Consider the following 9400-nt stretch of genomic DNA (forward strand, 5'->3'; position numbering starts at 1 on the left):
TAATATATTAAACAAGAATTGGGAAGGAGCATCAATGCAATCCCTCTAAATCTAAGAATTTATAATCCCAAGGTTCTCTGGGTTGATGTGTGATCTTTTAAGGTAATGAGAGCTCCTTGAAGAAAGCAAGTCCCATATGAAGTTCACCAATAACATCTATTTGTCCATTAAGTTGTTTAAATTACCTTGGATAAAAGGCCATGTCATAAGTTTCATTACATAGCTACTCAGTCAGTGTGTCTTCCTGGCATAGGACAGGGCGTGGCTATAGGAACAGAAATATCTCACTCATGTAGGAACTGTCACATGGACACGAGCTTCTGACCATGGTCTGAAGTGTTCATGGGTATGTGAGATGGACTCAGTAATTTAGTTTTATTTTTAAACTGTGGGTTGAGACCCATAGTGGGTTATAAGCTCAATTAGCAGTTTTTCTTAGATGAAATCTATACTAATAAAAGCCTAGGTGGCGTCACACCCTCACGCATGACATCACAAGATAGCCGAGACAAGATGGCCACCACAAGATGGCTGCATGCACAGTGGAGGTGGGCCCAGCGGCTGCTCCACACTGTGAGGCCTGGGAATCCCACAGTTCCGTGTGGCGTGGAGGAGGCTGGTCCTAGTGAAGGAGGCAGGTTGCAGCAGGGGAGGGCAGTTGGGGGTGATCAGGCCAGCAGGGGAACAGTTAGGGGGCGATCAGGCTGGCAGGCAGGCGAGCAGTTAGGAGCTAGAGGTCCCGGATTGTGAGAGGGATGTCCAACTGCCGGTTTGGACATCCCCTGAGGAGTCCCAGATTGGAGAGGGTATAGGCTGGGCCGAGAGACACCCTCCCCCACCATGCACAAATTTCGTGCACGGGGCCTCTAGTGGGATATAATAGAAAATATAATTGGATAGGTTTGTGAACTGTGTCTCAGTTGGGTGTGTGTGTATGTGTGTAGCTCTACAGTATGTTTCTTTCTGAGGGTGTGGTGAATGGTTCAGAAGCGACTGGTGGATCTGTCAGTAGCTGATGATTGGTATTTGTTGTTGTAACCTACCTGGGACCCTCCCTTCTGTGGGACTCAGTGGGGCAAAGCCAGTGCGCCTGGCTCCAGGGTCAGCAAGCCTACAGCTGAGTCCACCCTCTGCCATTTCCTGTATGTGGTGGGCATCCTTTATTGACAGGAGGTGGGGATAGTGCACACCTATCAATAAAAAGAGTAAATAGCCCCCAAAACGTAAGTGAATCTAGCTAATCAGGGGGAAAAACTGGGGCTGTGGTGATTGGTCCCTCATCTAAGTAAACAGTTAAGGGTACAAACTACTAACAATGACCCATGACTGTCATGTCTTCTCTTGCCAGGGAGAGAGGGCTCCTGGTGCCCAAACCATGTTTAGCAGGGCTTGGAAACCTTTTTGTGGTGCCCTTGTGGAAGTCCTCATTTCTGGAAGCTTCCAGACTGCCTGTTTCTGTCTTATGTGCCCTGCGGGTTCACTCCATCATTCCACGGATGCCATAGTGGAGACCTTTCTACAAATCCCTGGGTTCCCGTTCTGAGGACAGAGGTCTCAACAAGTAAAACAGCCCAGACCTCTGAGTTGAATCTAGGAAACTTGCTCAAAATACGTGGAAAGAAAAAAAGCTTACTGACAAAGACCAAGCCATTCGAAGCTTAATTTCCAAGTGTGATTTCTCCCCCCAAGAGGAACCCAGAGCGGGTGTGGAAACTCAACTGATATCCCAGGCAAGCTTCTTTCTGGGAACCACCAAGGAATATTAGTCTTATTCTATTTAATCAGCAGATCTGAGCAACGCAGAGCCCTCTTCATTAAGGGCACTCAGAAATTCCGGCCAGCTGTTTCCTGCCACTCGGCTGAGGACAAGGCGAAGAGGGAGAAGCCAGCACTCTCGGGACTCTCATGGTCTCACTGCAGCTTTGCGATGTAATCCCACTTTTATCATTTCATTCCGAAACCTGTCCCTGAATCCAGGAGCCAGCCTGCGACTTACAGGCTTAACTTTGACACATTTTAATGCATATCACACACACTAAAGTTCTGGAGATGTGCAAATCATTTTTAGCTAAGTCTTTGTTTTGTCAAGTACGTCTACTCTTAAAATCCATTGAACTTGAAGTCCGGGATGGTTGGAGACCAGCATGCCAAGTACACGTGTAGTGGATGGCTCACTCACGTGCCCAGTGTCTGTGAGATATTGTGTAATCCCTTTCATTCTACTTCAGAATATGAAAAATGCTTTCCCTCAAAAAATGTGTCTCTCATGCTCACTTTGCAATGAGACTTTATCTTGACACACATTCTCTGGCTACCATTACAGGAGGGCTGTATAGGATGTGCCCAATTGTCTAAACCAGTGCCTGGCAGCTCTCATGTGCTGGAGCGTGGTGTCATGGGGTGTCTGTGAACCCAGAGGTGACCAGAGTGTAAGAGGGGCCTGTCCACCAGGTCAGGGACCATCCCAGAATGATGGGACTCGTTGCCTACAGAAGCCCATTTTATTTCCCACAGGTAAATTCCATTTACCCTTTCCTCATGTTCAGACCATCAATGGTCACTATGCACAATCACAAAATGTGCAGGTGACCTTGGCTCCATGTTTGTCTGCACATGGAAGCAGTCGTCCTTAATGTTTTAAAGAGAGGTGGACTGAGGGAAGGATGAAGCAACCATCCCAGCTGTGGCCACTGACTGGGCTGTCAGTGGAGATGCTCATCTCTGGACCATCATTGTGGCCATTGAGAGCAGGGGTTGTGCTGATCACCTGGCCTGTGCCATGTTTCCAGCCCCAGACCAGCCCCTGAACATAGACCAGCCACATGTATCATGCCTGCAATGGGATCAGCCCCACTGGTAGGACTGATAGAGCATGTGTATGGGGAGGGGCAGCAATTCAGTGTCCAGAAAGGCAGGGCCAACCAATATCCAGCCCATCTTACCTGCTACTTCCCACACTTGTCCCCAACAACCATGGCCCGCAATTCCAAAGCCACAGATGCAGTCACAGGTGACTCATAGTTACATTCCCAAAGGCAATGCCAGGGTTCTGTGACTACTGTGACCACAGGAGTCTCACTAACCGATGAATCTGATTGATGTGATTAATGATATAATTAATAATGTGATTAATGACATAATTAATAATAAGCCTTTATCTTTTTTCCTGAATAATACAGACCAGCACGAGCATGTGACCTTCTGAGTTAGGAGTTTTCGATATCAGAATAATTCATGAAATTTTATTCCCTGGAATTTTACATTGAGTTGAGCTCCTGGCTGTGGAGCCTTCAGTTTCCCTGAGATTCTGCCCGGAGGGAGATGCCCTGTGTCTGCGTGAGAGTGTGAATGTGTAAAGCAACTCTTCCCAGTGCTGGGTCACCCAAAGACTGCCTCCTTCTGGCCTGGGCTGGGAGATATGGTAGGAAATCGACAGAAAACTGAGGTTTTGCTTGTTTTAATGAACATCCAGGCATCTTTAGGAGCTGGGCACAGCTGGCTTTTCTCAAAGATACTCGAGAAGCATGGATGAGTCTGATCCTGGTGCCTGCCTACCTGAGTGAGGTCTGAGAACCCTGTGCCTACCAGAGGAGGGGTAGTGGTGCTGGATTCCCAGAGGGTGCTCCCCTGGACTGTGCATGACTCTGGTGATGGCCGCAGGATAATTCTGACACTTGTTGGGGTTGAGGATATTCTAGGCGCTGAGTCGGCACTGACTCATCACAGTCATCCTTCACTCTACTCACTTATTTGCAATTTGGCAAAAGATAGAACATGTAATGGCTTCTATTTTTAAATGCGTGTGCAGGGATATTGTACCCAGAATCATTAAGTTCCAGTGTCTCTCTATAGCCTTTGGGTACTAGGATGATTCAAAAATATCAAATGGACTTGGTAATTAATTTCATAAATGTGTATATTTGGATTCTGACATAGAAAAAAATAAACATTCTTTTAAAAATAGATATAGTTTTGAATTGACAAATAATGTGTAAATATGCATGATCACATAGTAATTTTACTCTAAATTAATCATGTGAAAAGTTAGCAAAATGCAATACTTTAGGCGAACCATCATATCATGAAGTTATTTTTACTTCTGAGTCCAAGTTGGGTACCACAGAACCAGGAAGAAGATGAAACCTGCTTTGTGGGGGTCACAAATCTTTGTTTTCCACCCAGAAGTGACTGATCTTGTGCAGAAATTGAACATCTTTCCACAGGGATTCTTTCTCCCCTACTACAGTTTTAAAAATGGCTCATTTGGATTAATTTTAAAATATTTTTGGAATAAAATTTCCAAGCATTTATAAAAATAATGGGATAATCAAAATGAAGCACTTGAAATGGTCACCACTAAAAACTATGTTGGATCAGCGGCTGCTCTTTCAACTGGGCAGCCCATCAGATTAGCCTGGAAAACAGTGTGGAACTCCAGAAACGAAAACCTGCCTTGGGCCACCAGGACTCACCCCTCCTGTTCTGGAGATGAAATCATGAATTATTTTAATTGCAACAATGATCAGGATCATTTATTGGCAGGAGGCATTCCTAAGGAGTGCGGAGGACAGGGAGTAAAATGAAAGCTTGTCTGCATAGTATCTCCATAAAATGGTCAAGCTTTCATTACCAGGGATGTTATACCTGTGACCCTGGGAGAGAGGCAGTGGTGGGCCTAGTGGGGCCGCTACTTGGTCTGGAACATTTATAGGGCCAATCACAGCTTGCAAGAGGATTGTGGCCAACATCATCAGATGCCTCCTCACCCTCAGCCCCCACTTCCTCTTTCTATGGAGTCTGTGAAATCTGAGTTCCATGTCAATATCTAAAGAGCATTGAGGAGAACAGGCAGAAGACACCACACATTCACCATATGGTTATTGAAATGTGGTTTGCAGCTGTGTATGTCGCCTTTCCACATTTTCTTTTCCCGGGGTGTTCAGGAAATACTTTTGAGCAAAGGAATAAACTTAGTTCTGCATTTTCTTCCCTGCTGTTTCTGAAATAGCTCTAGTTGAAGTTCATGATGAGGCTCCCAGAGGAGAAATATTTTCCTCAAAGATGACACCAGGACATTAGGGCACAGGGACGTGTGTACACACAACACCAGTGTGCCATGTGAAGATGGCCTGCTGGGCACCATCATTCAGATGCAAAAGAATGTTGGGTCTGAAGGTACCTGCTCATCCTCTGTCTCTCTGATCTCCACCCGCACCCTGACATTCCAGCAGCCAGGGCTTCTGTACTGCCTTCCTTCATGACAGAGATGAGACAAAAAAGCAAGGGGCCATCTCCTTTTCAGATTTTAGCTTTTGAGTTAAAATTGGCAGTCACTGTCGCATCACACAGATAAGGAGCTCCATTCTCTGTATCAGATCAACTTCCTTAGAAGCTGCTTCTGTTGCTGGTGGCCACATGTGTGTGGGTGGGTGGGAGGGTAACTTCTTAGCTTGGGCTGTATTCAGTCATTACCAGGTTGACCCAGACTCCAGACTCTTCTAGGGCATAAGAGACTCTCAGAGTGTCTGCCTCTTCCTTCCTCTTCTTCCTCTCTCTGCTTCTGCCCTGGCAGCTTCTGCAGCTGGCATGTGTGACTTCACACCTCAGCTCCTGTACCCAACCCAAGACTCAGCCCCTCCTGGCCCAGGTTGCTGCTCTGCTTGGTTGAGTTCTGAGCACACAGGATTTCTGACTTCAGGAGCCCATCCCAGCATTGGTGAGCTGGGTGGCCAGGGCTCTCAGCTCCCTCCAGGGCACTCTGGGTCCATGCAACTCTAGAGCCAGCCCTCCTGTCTGCAGCTCTGGGGAGATCTCTGGTGGCTGGGGCAGGGGCTGGGCAGTACCCTAACTCCAGACCTTTCTTCCCTCTGTTAATGGCAAAGATTTGCATTGTGTCCACCTCTCTGGGATGCCCTCTCTGTCCTCTGTCCACCAGACTTGGATTCTTGGTGTTTCATGGGAATTTTTGGAGTTCAAGAAATCCTTTTCTTTCTCAAAGACTTGGCTCTTGCAGTTGACCTTCTGGCTCCCAAATCCAGTGGGTACCTTTTGTTTTGTTTTGTTTGTTTGCTTTTTAAAGGCTGTTTGCTTTTTAAAAGCTGAGCAATGGCTTCTTGACTTTTAATTTCATCTGTTCTGACTCTAAAGCTTCACTGCCTCTGTTTTGGTTTAGGGAGAAATGGCCATTAGCTAGACACAAACTCACAGAAATTAAAAATGCACTGGGCTACAGACAATCCCAGTACATTAAGGGTATTTTATAGGATGTGATCCCACCCAGGGAGCCTCTGTAAATCTCCAGTAAAGGCTACAGACTGGGAAGTCAGGACTCTCAGTTCTAGGAACCAAATATTAAGAGAAAATCCTTCCCTGAGGTCTCCAAGCTTCGGTCAGCTATTTCTCTCTATTGATATAGAGTCAATGTATCTCACTAATAATCACTTTAGGGAGAATGGCTGTGGCCTGTAAACTATTATGTCAAGAACTATTCTAGTGGGCAGACAGGAGGCTGTTTCTTGGAAACAGTTACAAAGACTAGCTAACTAATCAATTAATTAATCATTTCATTTATTCATTAAACACCTAAGCATTCAACACCAATGACAAGTGAATTTCTGGGCAAGGCAATTTTCCTCCTATGACCAAGAGCTGTAAGTGGAAAAGTCAAAGTGAAATATTACTGAATGTCAACATCAAACATAAAACCTTTAAGATGACTAATTGTTAATTCTAAACCAGAAGATATTTTGAAAAGTGGTCTAAGGGAGCTAATGGATTTCATAGTATAAAGTAATGAGCAAAGCAAGAAACACCCTGAAGAGATGTTTTCAGAGTTCAAGACTTAAACCCTTTAAAATCATTTTAAAGATAAAATTTTATTTTATGGAAATCATAAGCCATGTTACTACAAACCCAGTTCACCCTACTGCATATAAAACGGCATCACCTTGCCTCAAGGTAAGAAAATAAAGTTTACTGCTATTGAATCATACTAAAATATTCATCTGTCAGGACTTTGTCAACCATGGTTTTGATGGCATTTAAATTGAATTTAATATAAATTTAAAGGCATCTCCATTTGATGTAATGAATAATGTGGGGTCACCATCAACTTCAATTTTAATACCTTAAATATAGTCAGTTCCAGCTGCCTTGATGCATTTATGGTAGGGAGTAACTTGTTATAATATATATTTTTAGCACTTTGTTATTTTAAATCTGCAAATAACACCAAGGGCAGAGGTACACTCTCAACTTTAATATCATGCTCTTGAATAGGGTCCGTGAGCAATTGCCAAGTGATTCCTGTCATCGGTCCTTTAGTGCCTGTGGAGGGAGGAGGGCTCCTGGCTGAGTTGCCACCTTGGAAAAAGCATATTTTAAATACACTAATGCACTGCCTTCCATGCACAGGCCTTCTCTAAATATTTTCTACATGCACAATGGGAGAGGCCAGTGCTTCTACTTTTTTGGCATAATATCTTCTTTTATTTTGTACACATTTAGTTTTATTGTAACAAAGCAACTTGTACACTTTTAACGTTTAAAACTGAGCATTATCTTTCCTTTCCAGTGAAACAAAAAGAAAATTTAAAAATAAACAGGAACAAAATTACAATAGAGAAATGACAATTACAAATAAGATCCTACAGGTTCTACTGATTCTCCCATGGAGTGGCAGGGCTCAAGTCATCATTAGGAGAGAATTTTATTTTAAAAGTATCATCTTAGACTGAAGGATGTCCATTAAACATCACAATTAAACATCCCAAAGGAGAAGCCATGTTGTCAAAATGCCCACTTAACCAACCCAAACATCTCAAACCCACCCCTTTCTGACCTTCTATACCCCCTGGCTTTTTAAAGTTTTTTTTTTGAAACAAGAGAAAGTAGACAGATATATGTTGGTAAATGTTAACTGTACATATTCACATAGAGACACAGTGTAATCTCTGAGCCCAATATACAGAGAAAGGAGGAAAAAAGCTAGAATTATATGCACTACTACACAGGGGCCTAGCAACCTCCAGCTCCCAGCAGAGCGAAAGGAGCAGAAGGTTTTTCTTTTTTCCCACAGAGCATGGTGGTGTTGATTCCATTAAGTTTTTTTTTGAGACAGGAAGGGATAAAAATGAATTTGGAACAGAAAGGGGCAAAGATTCTTTTCCCACTGTATCTGCTCAAGGTACATCCCCCTCTCCCCCACAAATAAGGTGAAAACTATGATGTAAAAGGAGAGAAAAGAGACCTCAAAAAACAGGGCAACAGAGCACAAGGTGGGGGCGGGGGGGGGGGGGAGGGAAGAAAAAGAAAAAAAGACTGCAACTTGCTCCCAGGGACTGGAGAAAATTAAAAAAGATTGGAATCCATCAGTGTTCATTAGTCATCTTCTCCTTCATCTTTCTCTCCTTCTTCCCCCTCATCAGCATCTTCATCTTCTTCACCTTCATCCCCATCCCCTTCTTCATCATCCATGTCAGGAACCAAGTAGTACTGTAATGGATTGGCCAAATGCCATCTTTGATGACTTCTCCTACCTCATCTGCACCTGCATTAGAATGGTCAGTAAACCAGGTAAAGAAGCTTTCTGGTTCTTCATGCTGTCTCTTCCTGCTGGCTTTATTCTGTGTTTGACTTGAACATTTTGTCAAATCCTTTCCAGATTTCCTTTTGATTTCAGAGGTCTTTGAAGATGGATCACCACTCTCATTCAGATGAAACTCTTTGGAGAGAACTTTATTTTCGAAGTAAGGATTTTCATCAAAATAAAAATCTATTCTGTAACCTGATTTAATATCTTCAAATTCTGTCACTTCAACTCTTGTCAAATAATTCAGCACCTCGTCATCCTCTTCCCCAAGCTGTGCAGACACTTGTGGATGGTTGACAAATGTTGTTACCCCAAAATTTTGGATTTTGGCAATCAATTCTGACCTCTTCTGAAAAAATGGTTGGCAGAGTTTGTTATATTTCTGTTCTACTTTCAAAATCTCCTCACTGGCTTGTTCATTAAGTCTGTCCATTTCATATTGTACTTCTATATGTTCAATCACTTCTTCCTGTTCTTTTTCTCCCTTTGGCATGCCCTAAGGGGTCTGGCTTGGGGGCTGGAGTCAGTTTCTTCGTTTGAGGTGGGAGCGAGGACTGGTATTTGGGGGCCATGCTGTGAGGAAAGTCCAAGGATCTGATTGCTGGGAAGTCGCCGGGTTGGAAGGTGTGCTGAGACTCTTGGCATAATATTTTCTTACCTTTGTTTTGCTGTTCAAAAAAACAGCTGATAAAATCTACTTTTCAGAAGGAGGAGTCTGCTTCATTTCTTGGGGGATTGGCTCACTAATAGTCTAAAGTGTAAGTTGTAGAGATTGTTTTGGTATTTGGTGTCTGTGTCTGTGTGTATCTA

General features: G+C 43.7%; 1 pseudogene; it reads right to left on the reverse strand.

Annotated features, from left to right (window-relative positions):
• Nucleotides 1–8305: 8305 nt before the first annotated feature.
• LOC102243678 lies at nt 8306–9162 on the reverse strand (annotated as a pseudogene).
• Nucleotides 9163–9400: the final 238 nt, after the last annotated feature.

The sequence above is a fragment of the Myotis brandtii genome, unplaced genomic scaffold (genome assembly GCF_000412655.1).
Source record: "Myotis brandtii unplaced genomic scaffold, ASM41265v1 scaffold115, whole genome shotgun sequence".
NCBI classification, from domain to species: Eukaryota; Metazoa; Chordata; class Mammalia; order Chiroptera; family Vespertilionidae; genus Myotis; species Myotis brandtii.